Source organism: Strigops habroptila, chromosome W (assembly GCF_004027225.2).
Source record: "Strigops habroptila isolate Jane chromosome W, bStrHab1.2.pri, whole genome shotgun sequence".
Lineage (NCBI taxonomy): Eukaryota > Metazoa > Chordata > Aves > Psittaciformes > Psittacidae > Strigops > Strigops habroptila.
Window position 1 is genome coordinate 33,692,238 of NC_044301.2, and position 16,385 is coordinate 33,708,622.

General features: G+C 50.0%; 1 pseudogene; it reads left to right on the forward strand.

The window, feature by feature from the left end:
- LOC115619006 overlaps positions 1-16,385 on the forward strand; it is an 82,385-nt pseudogene that overhangs the window by 43,468 nt on the left and 22,532 nt on the right.

Genomic DNA, 16,385 nt, shown 5'->3' on the forward strand with positions numbered 1-16,385 from the left:
CTGCCAATCGATACTCAGCCCGACCCAGGCAGCGATCTGGGCCTTCCGGGTAACTCCCCCCAGTTTATATAGTGGGCATGACATGCTGTGGTGTGGAATACCCCTTTGGCTACTTTGGGTCAGGTGTCCTATCTCTGCTTCCTCCCGGCATCATGTGTCCCTCTTCACTGGCAGAGCATGAGGCTGCAAAGTCCTTGATCGGGGTAAGCATTACTTAGCAAGAACTAAAAACATTGGTGTGTTATCAGCGTTGTTTCCAGGCTAAAACTCAAAACCACATCACTGCACCAGCTACTAAGAAGGAGAAAAATGACTGCTACAGCTGATAGACAATATCGACCCCTTATTCCATACCATTCATGTCATGCTCAGATCTCATATTTTAAAATGTACCATCGCTTTTGTCTCATATATATACACACACACATATATACACCCACACACAAACAAGAAGAGAGATATTCCTTAGTCCTTAGACCAATCCCTATAAAGATGCTGAATTCATCTAGTCCATGATGTCAGGCTCCATCTCTTGTAACAGTCTTGCAGGGCAGGAGGGACGGTGTGTAGTGTTGGATTGTTGCCTGCTGATGACACCGCCGAACTCGTCTGGTCACTGCTGAGCTCGTCTGGTTTCATCAAAGTTTATTCTTTGTTGAGGTGATGATCGGAGGGAAGTCAGGGTCAGTTGATGGTGACGTGAGGACAGTTCTGCTGCTGCTGGCTTTTCCCATGACTTTATTCTCTGCTGATGATCATGAGAGCACATATCTTCTTTTCAAAGGCAGAGTGGTGGAGATGGGCATCTAGCTGATGGGCTGTAGAAGTGTTATATAGCAGGCAACAGCATATAATTGAGTTCATTGGCTGTTTTCCCCCAAAATTAAATCCCCTTGAGGTACACACCGGACTTCCCCATCTTCCCGCATTACCCACCAAGTATATCCAGGTCCCTGAGCAAAAGCAACCCCACGAGTGGGTTTGCCTTTACCTGAAGCAGGAATAACCCAGACTGTCTTCCCCAACATATTCTTTACGTGCACCAAAGGAACTTTATCTCCCTCTACAGTATGTAAAAGTTCTGATTGGGCTGGGCCAGCCCTGTTGGCAGATCCCCTCATGGTGACCAACCAGGTGGCTTTTGGTAAATGTGTATCCCAGTGTTTGAAAGTCCCACCATCCATTGCTCTCAGTGTAGTATTTAACAGCCCATTATATTGTACAATTTTCCCAGGGGCTGCTGCGTGACAGGGGATGTGATATACCCACTCGATGCCATGCTCTTTGGCCCGAGTGTCACTTCAATCTTACCAGCCTGATCCACCCATTGGTTCTTCTGATGTTCCTCAGTGGCCCGATTCTTGGGTACATGATCATCTATGTGGCGTATCTTCACCACCAGGTTCTGCACCCGGGCAGCGATATCTTGCCACAATGCAGCAGCCCAGATGGGTTCACCTCTGCATTGCCAGTTGCTCTGCTTCCATTGCTGCAACCACCCCCACAGGGCATTTGCCACCATCCAGGAGTCAGTATAGAGATAAAGTACTGGCCATTTTTCTCGTTCAGCAATGTCCAAGGCCAGCTGGATGGCTTTCACCTCTGCAAACTGACTCAATTCACCCTCTCCTTCAGCAGTTTCTGCAACTTGTTGTAGGGGACTCCATACAGCTGCCTTCCATCTCTGATGCTTTCCCACAATACAGCAGGGCCCACCAGTAAACGAGGTATATTGCTTCTCACCTCCTGACAGTTTATTGTATGGTGGGGTCTCTTAAGCTCTCATCACCTCCTCCTCAGGTGACATCCCAAAATCTTTGCCCTCTGGCCAGTCCTCCTGGGTTCAGTTGTAACATTTATATTTCTCCTTCTTCGTAGCTGGTGCAGTGCTGTGTTTTGGCTTTAGTCTGAGAACAGTTTTCATAACACTCCGATGTTTTTAGTTGTTGCTAAGTAATGCTTAATCCGATCAAGGACTTTGCAGTCTCATGCTCTGCCAGTTAGGAGGGGCACGAGAAGCTGGGAGGAAGCAGAGACAGGACACCTGACCCAAACTAGCCAAAGGGGTATTCCACACCACAACATGTCATGCCCACTATATAAACTGGGGGGAGTTACCCGGAAGTCCCAGATAGCTGCTTGGGCCGGGCTGGGTATCGGTCGGCAGGTGGAGAGCAAATGTATTGTGCATCACTTGGGTTTATGGTTTGGGTTTTTTTCCTTTCCCTTTTTAGTTTTATATTCTCTTGCCTTGTTACTTCCCGTATTATTTTTATTAGTGATAGTAGTAGTGGTTTTCTACTATAGCTTAGTTACTGGACCGTTCTGATCTCAACCCATGGGATTTACATTCTTTTGATTCTCCTCCCCATCCCTCTGGGAGTGGGGGGAGGAAGAACAGGGGGGAGTGAGAGAGCGGCTGCATGGTTCAGAGCTACCAGTTGGGCTTAAACCACAACAGTTCTTTTTGGCACACAACTTGGCACACAAAGTATTGAGATAATGACAGATCTGACCAGAGTGTGTCTAATCGTATTTGTGATAAGCATTCATTGTTTCGGATTGATAGTCACTCGTCACAATGTTGATTTATTTGCTCTCAGAGTTGTTGCGCTTGATCTCAGATTCTGGGCTGCTGCCGTCTGGGGGTGGTTACAGCAATGGAAGCAGAGCAACTGACAATGCAGAGGTAAACTCATCTGGGCTGCTGCACTGTGGCAAGATATTGCTGCCCGGTTGCAGAAGCCGGTGGTGAAGGTACGTCACATAGGTGCTCATGTACCCAAGAGTCGGGCCACTGAGGAACATCAGAACAACCAACAGGTGGATCAAGCTGCTAAGATTGAAGTGGCTCAGATGGACTTGGATTGGCAACATAAGGGTGAATTATTTTTAGCCCTGTGGGCCCATGACACCTCTGGCCATCAAGGCAGAGATGCCACATATAGATGGGCTCGTGATCAAGGGGTGGACTTAAAAATGGACACTATTGCCCAGGTTATTCATGAATGTGAAACATGTGCTGCAATTCAGCAAGCCAAGCAGTTAAAGCCTCTCTGGTATGGAGGACGATGGCTGAAGTACAAGTATGGGGAGGCCTGGCAGATTGACTATATCACACTCCCACCGACCCGCCAAGGCAAGCGCTATGTGCTTACCATGGTGGAAGCAACCACCGGCTGGCTGGAAACATACGCTGTGTCCCACGCCACTGCCCGGAACACTATCCTGGGCCTTGAGAAACAAGTCTTTTGGCAATACAGGCCCCCAGAGAGAATTGAGTCAGACAATGGGACTCATTTCCGGAATGACGTTATAGACACTTGGGCCAAAGAGCATGGCACTGAGTGGGTATATCACATCCCCTGTCATGCACCAGTCTCTGGGAAAATCGAGCAGTACAATGGACTGTTAAAAAGTACCCTGAGAGCAATGGGTGGTGGGACTTTCAAACACTGGGATACACATTTACCAAAATCCACCTTGTTGGTCAACACTAGGGGATCTGCCAACAGGGCTGGCCCAGCCCAATCAAAACTTTTACGTACTGTAGAGGGGGATAAAGTTCCTGTGGTGCACATTTTACAGGGATTGGTCCATGGACTAGGGAATGATATCTTTCTCTTTGTGTGTGGGCGTGGGTGTATATATATGTCTATATATGGGACAGGGGTGATGGTGTGTTGAGAGATGTGGGATCTGAGCATGACGTGAATGGTATGGAATAAGGGGTGGATACTGTCCTGGGTTCAACTATAGCAGTCATTTTTCTCCTTCTTAGTAGCTGGTACAGTGCTGTGTTTTTTAACTTTCAGCCTGGGAACAACGCTGATAACACCGATGTTTTTAGTTGTTGCTAAGTAATGTTTACTCCGACCAAGGACTTTCTCAGTCTCATGCTTTGCCAGGGAGGAGGGGAAGCCGGGAGGAAGCAGAGACAGGACACCTGACCCAAACTAGCCGAAGGGGTATTTGATACCATGGCACGTCATGCCCAGTATATAAACCAGGGGGAGTTACCTGGAAGGCCCAGATCACTTCTCGGGTTGGGCTCGGTATCGGTCGGCAGGTGGTGAGCAATTGTATCCTCTCCTCTTGTTATTTTCCTTATCATTATTATTGGTGGTAGCAGCAGTAGTTTTGTATGGTACTTTAGTTACTGGACTGTTCTTATCTCAACCAGTGGGAGTTACATTCTTTCGATTCTCCTCCCCATCCCTCTGGGAGCGGGGGGAGGAAGAAGAGGGGGAGTGAGCGAGCGGCTGCGTGGTTCCGAGTTATCGGCTGGGCTCAAACCACGACAGGGAAGATGGGGAAGTCCGGTGTGTACCTCAAGGGGATTTAATTTTGGGGGAAAACAGCCAATGAACTCAATTATATGCTGTTGCCTGCTATATAACACTTCTACAGCCCATCAGCTAGATGCCCATCTCCACCACTCTGCCTTTGAAAAGAAGATATGTGCTCTCATGATCATCAGCAGAGAATAAAGTCATGGGAAAAGCCAGCAGCAGCAGAACTGTCCTCACGTCACCATCAACTGACCCTGACTTCCCTCCGATCATCACCTCAACAAAGAATAAACTTTGATGAAACCAGACGAGCTCAGCAGTGACCAGACGAGTTCGGCGGTGTCATCAGCAGGCAACAACCCAACACTACACACCGTCCCTCCTGCCCTGCAAGACTGTTACAAGAGATGAAGCCTGATGTCATGGAGTGGATGAATTCAGCATCTTTATAGCGATTGGTCTATGGACTAAAGAATGATATCTCTCTTCTTGTTTGTGTGTGGGTGTATATATGTGTGTGTGTATATATATGAGACAAAAGCGATGGTACATTTTAAAATATGGGATCTGAGCATGACATGAATGGTATGGAATAAGGGGTCGATATTGTCTATCAGCTGTAGCAGTCACTTTTCTCCTTCTTAGTAGCTGGTGCAGTGCTGTAGTTTTGACTTTTAGCCTGGGAACAACGCTGATAACACCAATGTTTTTAGTTCTTGCTAAGTAATGTTTACCCCGATCAAGGACTTTTCAGTCTCTCATGCTCTGCCAGTGAAGAGGGACACATGATGCCGGGAGGAAGCAGAGATAGGACACCTGACCCAAAGTAGCCAAAGGGGTATTCCATGCCACACTTCATCATGCCCAGAATATAAACTGGGGGGACTTACCCGGAAGGCCCAGATAGCTGCTTGGGTCAAGCTGGGTATCGGTTGGCGGGTGGTGAGTAATTGTATTGGGCATCACATGGGTTTATTGTTTTTTTTTTTTTCCTTTCCCTTTTTACTTTTATATTCTCTCCCCTCTCTACTTCCTGTATCATTATTATTAGTGATAGTAGTAGTGGTTTTCTATTATAGCTTAGTTACTGGACCGTTCTGATCTCAACCCGTGGGGTTTACTTTCTTCATTCTTTCTATTCTCCTCCACATCCCCCTAGGCGGCAGCGGGGAAGAAGCGGTGGGAGTGAGTGAGCAGCTGCGTGGTGCTGTGTTACTGGCTGGGCTTAAACAATGGTAGCCTCTTTCTTCCACAGATGAAGTTTGAATTCATTCCCCGGTATCTGGATGTGACAGTCATTCTGGGTCTTTACATTCCCAGAGCAGAGCATTTCAGCCCCAGTTCTGTTGGTGGGCAAAGCCAGTGACCCACTAGTGACTATGGACAGATCCCACCTGAACTTGTAGCGGCTGTTAATTGGTGAGCACTGTGGTTAGACTTTGCACGCTCAGATGTGGACACTCCAGCGGCCCAGCATGCCCATTGTTCCGGCAACGAGGAAGCTGGAAATGGCAACAGGCCCTTGTGAGCATATCCTGCAGCTCCTGGCACCCAACTGTAGAAGCCGGGGGAAGGTGTGTGTCAGGGCCACAGCATGTGTTTGAGGCTGTTCCCAAGAGGGGATCTGGGGGCGAGGCAGGGGAGCCCAGGGGGTCAGAAGCGTATTTCCACATTGACATTCTGAGCATGCCATGCTGCAGGCTATGGTCCTTGCTGCATATGGCCTGTGGGTCTCAGCCAGCACAGGAGGGCAGTGGGCAGTGCTGGCCCAGTGGCCAGAGCAACAAAAGGTTTTATCTGCTGCTTTGTCTTCTCTGCAGGGCACAAGGTACACTAGATTGTCTATCTGATCAACAGTGAGAAGGAGGCCTTCAGCTTTGCTTTCAGAGAGAGCTCTCTCCTCTCCGAGGGGTGCAAGGCCTCTGTGAAAGCTGCACCCCTGGCAGACTCCATCGCTCCTCTGTCAAGGTAACAGGGCTCACAGGCCACATTCCGTCTCCCACTTCCCAAACCCTGTCCTGCCATTTTGCTCTTGGGGCTTTCTCCCCTTGGCAGTCACCAGGTGACTCTCAGCAATAGCATGAAACTGCCTTGTTTGGTCCCTTCTCAATGGGGACACTGTGAAACTGCCGGTTTCTCCATAAAGTGGCTGTGTCCAGGTTACCCCCATCTTCCAGGCTCCCTTCCTAGAGAAATTCAGGCTTTGGATCTTCTAGTTCGGATGACAAAAGCATGGGTTTGGGTTTTAACCCTGTGATCCCCTGAGCCAGCAGCCTTAAGCGTGCAAGGTCTCCTCTCTCCCTGTGTCCTTTAGTGATAGAGCCCACCACGCATGGTCTTAGCAAAGCTCACAAGCAGCACTGCAGGCAGCATTTAAGCCCATTGTGGAGGACAGCAACAGGCTGACACAAGTAGCTGTGCTTTGCAGGATCCCCTGCCAGAAAATGGATGCTCTTTTTTTGTAAGCTGCAGCCATGGCTTGTGATCAGGAGTCCAAGCAGTGTAATTGGTCACCAGCTCCTCTGCTGATCCACCATGGATGTCCCTGTGCCCACTCATGCCCCCCTGGGTGTACGGAGAACGCGTTAGCTCCAGGCGGCTTTGCTGTGGCTTAAAAGATGCTGCATTTTGGCTTGCTATGAGGTGCAAGATAAGAGCATCCTGTATCAGTTACTGTGGCTCAGCTGGGAAGTGGCAATTCCTCAAATCTCTGTAGTTGGGTTGTGTTTGATCACCTACCCAGAAATTACTCACAGAAATGACAAAGAGGCGGTTTGGTGGCACCCATGTTGTGCTGCTGTCACGGGAGCTGGATGATTCCTCTCTGCAAAGAGGATGTTACTCTTGTCATATAGATGGAGAGATTGGGGGTCTCTGTGAGTGCTCTCCTCTGTGTTGGGGACAGAAGCGGGGTCTCAATGCAGCGCTGCCCTCCAGCACATGGACAAGGCAGTAAGGTCAGCATTAGTTGCCTTGTCGTATCCTCTGCTGTTTATTGCCTGGGATCCTCATACCCTCACCAGCTCTCCCCAGGGCTCCCTCCATAGTGGCATTCCCTGGAAGGACAGAGTGCTGCTCCTGGTTTCTCCCAGGCTGGGGTTTCACCACAGTCATTGCTCAGCTGCTCTGCATAGAACAGGCAACGTGGTGCCGAGAAAGCTGGGAGACAGTGAACGGAGCAAAAAGGGGTCTTCTCAGGCTTCCCATTACAGTCTTCTACACACCAATACTAGAAGGAGAGGTGGTGTTCAACCTCAAGTGTGATGTCAAGAGGAAGAATCAGCCCCTTTCCTTGAATATCAAGGCCACTGGCTACATCATGAATGTGTCTGTCGGGTGCGAGGACGGCAATGGCCGTGTCACTGAGCTCAGTGCACACGAGGTCAACGTCATTGATCTCAAAGAGGTGATCAGCACCAGGTCCCTCAACCATTTGCCCCATGAAGCCCTGCCAGGTTGGGCCTTAACCAGGAGCTTTGCAGGTCTGTTTGAACAAGAGGGAATGTTTTTCTTTATTTATGGGTACAATCGGGTCTCGAGAGGGAGGGAGGTGGAACTTTCACACAAGTCATTAGCTGAGTGGGAAAGATGCAGGAGCACATTAGGGAGGAGAACTTACTGAACTTGCTGGCCTGGCCAGCACTTGGTGTGTGCTCCAACTGTGAGAAATGATCTCTAGATAAAAACTTAAGCTCAGGGTAGACACAGCAGTGAAGCAGCAATTTATTAATGTTTTTGTAAAAACAGGTGTCCTAGCAAGTAGGCACACATAGCAAAGGCAGAACTTTGGTTTATATTTCCTATCCCATCCACAAGTTCCCTCCCTTGTTTCCCCATTGGTTGCGTACTCCAAGGTTTACAGTCTATCCGACGTGTATAATCTTCATGCCAACTGTCCCACCTCTGGTTACATCTCCCCTTACTCGATTTTGTACACCCCTTCCTCTTATTTATTTATCTCCTTTTATGGTTTGATTTCATAACTCTCTGGCAGACACGTGGAACCCAACTTACTGTTTAACCAGCCTGCACCTGCTTAGTTTCATAGGTTGTACAAAGATAGTATTCTTTTTAACCACAGAGTGTATCTTTCATCCAGAGATGACATTGTCTTTAACCACAGAGTGTGTCCTTCTAAGTTATGGTATCTCAAACCCTTTGTTTTGTTTCCTTAGTAACTTAGCCCCAGCCCCAGTATTGAAAAATCTTAATATTGCAAAGCCTTAATATTGATCTTAAAGCTCTAATATTGTAAAGCCTTAATATTACAAAGCCCCATCCCCGATTATGCAAAAACAACACTGTTTCTCTCACACCAACCCCTCATCCTCACCACCTTCTCCCCACAGGTGCAGCTCAACTAGAAGGTTGAGCACATCTTCCGCATCCACAATCCCAGCAAGTTCAGCTTCTCCTTGTGGGAGCTGAGCAGCCCCACAGCCCGTCAGGAGCTCCTCACATGTGGGAAGAGGGGAAAGCAGAGACCCGGCTGGCTTTCCACCTTCGGAAGATGTGCTCTTTGAAGGACATCAAGCTGACCCTGCAGGTGAGGCACCAACATTTCATATGGGACCTTCGCCTTCCTCATGTGGCAGCTTGGCAGCAGGAGCCCAGAGCTGAGGTGAGCTCCGTCACTAAGGAGCCTGAAGGAGGTAGAGAGGCTCCTGTTGCTGAAATGAAGAGGCTGACAGCTTCTGAATGGAGTATTTTAATAAGTGCTTCTCCAGGACCACTTTGGGAAGCACTTTTGTGGCAGGACATATCCCCCAGGCCCTCTCTGTCCCAAATTTGGGGGTGGGAGGAGGGGGGCTTGGATGTGCATGGGGATGGAGCTGTTTCTCCTTGCCAGGACCCTCCTGAGTTGGGTCCCACAGCTCAGAAAGGTCTTGCCAACACATGGCTGCACAAAGCAGGGATGTGACTCTCCAGAAACCTTTCCCTCTCAGACCAAGCCTTCCACCTTCTATTCCCATTCTGGGGTCCTTTGGCACTCACTTTTCCTTATTGTCACTGCAGCCAGCTGTCCCCCATCCTCTTCCTCAGCCGTCTCTGGTGTTTGGGGTTGTTATTCCCATGTTTTCAGCTGGTTCATGCTGTCTTTCACCCCACCAGATCAGCCAGGGTCCCACATTTACCTGCGTGTTCCTGGCCTCTGTGGTAGTGCCCATTGTCCACTTCACCACCAGACTCAGCTTTGGAGCCTGCTTCATCTACCATGCTGGGATGACACCTGCCCAGCAGACCCTTGTCATCAGTAACAAAGCAAACAAGGATATGAGGTAGACATCTCCACATGCTCCTTTGACCCTTGCTTAGCACATACCTGCTCCATGTCCTTGTGACCACTGTGGGTGAAATCCTGAAGGTGTAGGGAGAGGAGATGGGAGAGCCCCAAGCAGCCTTGTAGTTGTTTGAGCACACGCAGCCTTGTGACACCTCTGCTCCTCTTTGCTGTTCTTTCTGCCAGTTTGAACTGCTTATTCACCAACACCATGCACCTCAAGGTGGACTTCCCAGCATGCATCCTACACCCATGAGGGACAGTGGAGGTGCCCATCACCTTCTACCCCAGAGAGGTGGTATCTTACCGTGAACTCATCCCCTTTGAAATCAATGGACTTTGCAAGCAGACTGTTGAGGTCTGAGGAAGTGGCATAGAAATGAAGGTGAGATTAAATCCAGATCCTAAAACTGCAGGTGGCAGGCAGCCAGCATGGCTTTCTCATTTCCTCATCTCTTCCCCAGCCTACCATGGTTTCGGTTTCTGTCATGAGGGTGGCAGAAAACCTTTTCCCCTTCTTTCCTTTCTCTTGATATTAATCCCTCCTGCCTCAGATTGACGTTGTGGAACCACCAGGAAAGGTGGTGAAGATGGGAGCCCTCTGCATTGGGCAGACAGTGAAGATCATTGCCATAGCCAACAACAGTGCTGCCCCTCTCACCTTTAAGCTCAGACTCATGTCCACCATGCCAGAGCTGCAAGAAGCTGGGGTAAGGCCCCTTCCTTCACTGCAGAGCACTTTGGTGTGCCTGCAGGTAGCGATGAGCTGCTGCACATGGGAGTTAGTAGCTAATGACAGCTGTGGGCTGCCCTGGCTGCCTGTGCCTGCCCTGTCCTCCCTGCTGGCACTGCTCTGCCAGCAGATACTTGCAGTGTGAATGCCTCAGCAGAGCTGGGTGTCAGGACTCCCCAAGAGCCAGAAGTGAGAAGGTGGCACAATTCCCCAACCAACACATACATTAGGACGCAGCCATATATATTTAGATCTGGAAAGGTGAGGGAGATGAATGGATCTTTAAGAGTTACAGCTCTGTTGGAGCTTACATGAAATTACTTTAGAAGACAGAGTTGAGCTCACCATGTCCAGATGGACACATCACAGGAAAACACCTTTGGTGTTACCTAGGAATGCCTATGAGGGAATGAGTGGGATTGGGGCAATGTTGGTGGAGACAGAACAGGAATTGGAAGACTCTTCCCTGGCTCCAGTGAGGGAGGATCCACAGCTTGCTTGCCAGATGAAATAGTCTCCACTCATTTCTTCGAGCAGGTTCTCTGCTTGAAGCCCACCAAGGAGCTGAACCTGAAGCCCAGAGGAGACACCTGCAAAGTGGAGATGACCTTCTCCCTGAAGCGCCGCATCCAGCCGTTCACTGGGGAAGTGCTGCTGGAGTGCAGCAGGCTGGTGCGCTCCCTCTTCGTGGTGTGGGGCTCCTGCCAGGGAACCCTCATGAGCTTGGACCAGGACCAACTCAGCTTTGGAGCCATGGTGCAGCAGAGCTACACGTGCCAGCGCATCGTCATGCGGAACACGGGCGACGTGGGAGTCAAGTAATGCAGAACCCTGTCCCCTCAGAGGGCTGAGAGCTTGGATGAGGGTTGTGTGGAGCTGTAGCATGCCCAGATAGTTCCCCTCTGCTTTTCCATCCTGGTGAAGACTCGTGCAGCTAAGGCTGTGCATTCAGGCCCTGGCAGTTAGCAAGGGGGTAAAACCAAAGGGGATACAACCAAAAGCTTGTTTAGAGATGGGTGTAGTGAGTCCTGCCCAGCCTGAAGCCTTATTGCCAGGTGGCTCAGCATCATGCCTGAGATGTGGCAGAAAAGCCCACAAGAGACTTACAGACAGTACACTGCCTTCGCAGCCTCCCCGTGGCTAATCCTTCTTTTCTATCCTTGTGCTTTCCTTGGCAAGGTTTAAGTGGGACATCGAGAGCTTCAAGCTGGATTTCATCAGCCCCACAAAAGGTTACATCTCCCCAAGAATGGGTGTCCCCTTCATTGTGACCTTCTGCCCCTTGAAGCTGAGCCAAGCTGTCCAGTACAAGGGGCTGCAGTGCTTCATCCAGGGCAGTGAACCGCTTAGACTTATGCTGGCAGGAGACCCCTGGCACCAAAGAGGTAATGGAGCAGGGACAGGATGGGGCCTCTTTACCCCACCATTTGCACCACATCTCTCCCAGGGCAAGGACTGGAGGAAACTTGTGTGCACAGACTCGCTCCTGCCAGGGTATCCCAGAGAGCTGAGAAAAACGCTGGGCAGGATTCCCAACATATCTGAGCCCTGTCATTGCCTTCCTCCCCTGTTCAAGGTGCTGCTCCTCCAGTGAGCAGCTTGGCTGTCCTGGCTCTGCACTGCAGCACCCTTGCCATGGGGACACCCTGCCAGGCTCTTCGGAGACCCTCCCGACAGAGCCACCCCCCTGTACCCCAGCACTGCACCCGCAGCCACACTTCTCCCCCCTGCCAGGGCAGGGGAGGGCATTCAGCACTAGGAGGGGGCAAAGCATCTGCATCCAGCCCCTGGGGCACAGGGATGCAGCAGGGAGGACTTCTGGCCCTCACGGGCATTGCAGGAGGAGGCAAATTGGGAGGTGTTTGCTCTCACTCCCCAAAAAGAGCCCAGAGCTGCTCTTCAGCCTGCCCATGAAGGGGTTGTGTGGCTGCAGGTCTTGTCCTTACACAGGGGAATTTCCTTCCATGACTGCCTGTTTCCTTTCACTCAGCATGCAAAAGGATTATTCTGCTCCCTTCTTTAAGAATAAACAACTTCATTTACTCCAAAAGATATGGCCCAAGTGGAAATTTTGCATGTCATAACGTATCGTGGTTTGAGCCCAGCCAGTAACTCAGAACCACGCAGCCACTTGCTCAATACCCCTCTTCATCCTCCCCACGCTCCCGGAGGGATGGGGAGGAGAACCGAAAGAATGTAACTCCCATGGGTTAAGATAAGAGCAGTCCACTAACTAAGGTATAATACAAAACCACTACTGCTACCACCAATGATAATAATGATTAGTGAAATAACAAGGGGAGACGATACAATTGCTCACCACCCACCGACCGATACCCAGCCCGACCTGAGCAGTGATCTGGGCCTTCCGGGTGACTCCCCCCAGTTTATATAGTGGGCATGACGTGCTGTGGTATGGAATACCCCTTTGGCCAGTTTGGGTCAGGTGTCCTGTCTCTGCTTCCTCCCGGCTTCCCCTCCTCCCTGGCAAAGCATGAGACTGAGAAAGTCCTTGCTCGGAGTAAACATTACTTAGCAACAACTAAAAACATCAGTGTTACATCAGCGTTGTTCCCAGGCTGAAAGTCAAAAACACAGCAATGCACCAGCTACTAAGAAGGAGAAAAATGACTGCTACAGCTGAACCCAGGACAGTATCCACCCCTTATTCCATACCATTCACGTCATGCTCAGATCCCACATCTCTCAACACACCATCGCCCCTGTCCCATATATACACATATATATGCACCCACACCCAAAGAGAAATATATCATTCCCTAGTCCATGGACCAATCCCTATAAAATTGCTGAATTCATCCAGTCCATGATGTCAGGCTCCATCTCTTGTAATAGTCTTTCAGGGCAGGAGGGACGGTATGTAGTGTTGGGTTGTGGCCTGCTGATGATACCGCCAAACTCGTCTGGTCACTGCTGAGCTCATCTGGTTTCCTCAAAATTCATTCTTTGTTGAGGTGATGATCGGAGGGAAGTCAGGGTCAATTGCTGGTGACCTGAAGATATCTAGCTGGTGGGCTATAAAAGTGTTATAGAGCAGGCAACAGCATACAGTTGAGTTCATTGGCTGTTTTCCCCCAAAATCAAATCCCCTTGAGGTACACATTGGACTTCCCCATCTTCCCACATTACCCACCAAGTATATCAAGGTCCCTGAGCAAAAGCACCCCCACGAGTGGGTTTGCCTTTACCTGAAGCAGGAATAACCCAGACTGTCTTCCCCAACAAATTCTTTATGTGCACCACAGGAACTTTATCCCCCTCTACAGTACGTAAAAGTTCTGATTGGGCTGAGCCAGCCCTGTTGGCAGATCCCCTACTGTTAACCAACCAGGTGGCTTTTGGTAAATGTGTATCCCAGTGTTTGAAAGTCCCACCACCCATTGTTCTCAGGGTAGTTTTTAACAGCCCATTGTACCGTTCGATTTTCCCAGAGGCTGGTGCATGGTAGGGGATGTGATATACCCACTCAGTGCCATGCTCTTTGGCCCAAGTGTCTATGAGGTTGTTCCGGAAATGAGTCCCGTTGTCTGACTCAATTCTCTCTGGGGCGCCGTGTCGCCACAAGACTTGTTTCTCAAGGCCCAGGATAGTGTTCCGGGCAGTGGCGTGGGGCACAGCGTATGTTTCCAGCCAGCCGGTGGTTGCTTCCACCATGGTAAGCACATAGCGCTTGCCTTGGTGGGTCGGTGGGAGTGTGATACAGTCAATCTGCCAGGCCTCCCCATACTTGTACTTCAGCCATCGTCCTCCATACCAGAGAGGCTTTAACTGCTTGGCTTGCTTAATTGCAGCACGTTTCACATTCGTGAATAACCTGGGCAATAGTGTCCATTGTTAAGTCCACCTCTCGATCACGAGCCCATCTATATGTTGCATCACTGCCTTGATGGCCTGAGGTGTCATGGGTCTGCCAGGCTAAAAATAATTCACCCTTATGTTGCCAATCTAAGTCCATCTGAGCCACTTCAATCTTAGCAGCTTGATCCACCTGTTGGTTGTTCTGATGTTCCTCAGTGGCCCGACTCTTGGGTACATGAGCATCTACGTGGCGTACCTTCACCACCGGCTTCTGCACCCGACCAGCGATATCTTGCCACAATGCAGCAGCCCAGATGGGTTTACTTCTGCGTTGCCAGTTGCTCTGCTTCCATTGCTGCAACCACCCCCACAGGGCGTTTGCGACCATCCATGAGTCAGTATAGAGATAAAGTACTGGCCATTTTTCTCGTTCAGCAATGTCCAAGGCCAGCTGGATGGCTTTCACCTCTGCAAACTGACTCAATTCACCCTCTCCTTCAGCAGTTTCTGCAACTTGTCACAGGGGACTCCATAGAGCTGCCTTCCATCTCCAATGCTTTCCCACAATATGGCAGGACCCATCAGTAAACAAGGCATACTGCTTTTCACTCTCTGACAGTTCATTATATGGTGGGGCCTCTTCACCACACATCACCTCCTCTTCTGGTGACATCCCAAAATCTTTGCCCTCTGGCCAGTCCATGATGACTTCTAGAATTCCTGGACGACTGGGATTTCCTATTCGAGCTCGTTGTCTAATTAGTGCGGCCCACTTACTCCATGTAGCATCCATTGCATGATGTGTGGAGGAGACCCTGCCTTTGAACATCCAGCCCAGCACAGGCAACCGGGGTGCCAGGAGGAGCTGCGCTTCAGTGCCAATCACTTCTGAAGCCGCTCGAACCCCTTCATAGGCTTCCAGTATCTCTTTTTCAGTGGGAGTATAGCTGGCCTCGGATCCTTTATATCCCTGACTCCAAAAGCCGAGGGGTCGACCTCGAGTCTCCCCTGGAGCTTTCTGCCAGAGGCTCCAGGTAGGACCATTCTCCCCGGCTGCAGTATAGAGCACATTTTTCACATCTGGCCCAGTCCGGACTGGTCCAAGGGCTACTGCATGAACTATTTCTCGTTTAATTTGTTCAAAGGCATGTTGTTGCTCAGGGCCCCATTTGAAATCATTCTTCTTCCGGGTCACGTGATAGAGAGGGCTTACAATCAGACTGTAATTTGGGATGTGCATTCTCCAGAACCCCACAACACCTAAGAAAGCTTGTGTTTCTTTCTTGTTAGTTGGTGGAGACATTGCTGTTATGTTGTTGATCACGTCTGTGGGGATCTGACAACATCCATCTTGCCATTTTATTCCCAAAAATTGAATCTCCTGTGCAGGTCCCTTGACCTTACTCCATTTTATGGCAAAACCGCCTTCAGCAGGATTTGGATTATCTTCCTCCCTTTCTCCGAAACTTCTTCCGCTGTATCACCCCACACGATGATGTCATCAATGTATTGCAGGTGTTCTGGAGCTTGTCCCTGTTCCAGTGCAGTCTGGATCAATCCATGGCAGATGGTAGGGCTGTGTTTCCACCCCTGGGGCAGTCAGTTCCAAGTGTACTGGACGCCCCTCCAAGTGAAAGCAAACTGTGGCCTGCACTCTGCTGCCAAAGGGATTGAGAAAAATGCATTGGCAATATCAATTGTGGCATCTGTCCTGGGTTCAGCTATAGCAGTCATTTTTCTCCTGCTTAGTAGCTGGTGCAGTGCTGTGTTTTTTAACTTTCAGCCTGGGAACAACGCTGATAACACCGATGTTTTCAGTTGTTGCTAAGTAATGTTTATTCCAACCAAGGACTTTCTCAGTCTCATGCTTTGCCAGGGAGGAGGGGAAGCCGGGAGGAAGCAGAGACAAGACACCTGACCCAAACTAGCCAAAGGGGTATTCCATACCACAGCACGTCATGCCCAGTATATAAACCGGGGGGAGTTACCCGGAAGGCCCAGATCACTGCTCGGGTCGGGCTGGGTATCGGTCGGCGGGTGGTGAGCAATTGTATCCTCTCCCCTTGTTATTTCACTAATCGTTATTATCATTGGTGGTAGCAGTAGTGGTTTTGTGTTATACCTTAGTTGCGGGACTGCTCTTATCTCAACCCGTGGGAGTTGCATTCTTCCCATTATCCTCCCCATCCCTCCGGGAGCGGGGGGAGGAAGAAGGGGGGGCGGGGGAGTGAGCGAGCGGCTGTGTGGTTCTGAGTTACCG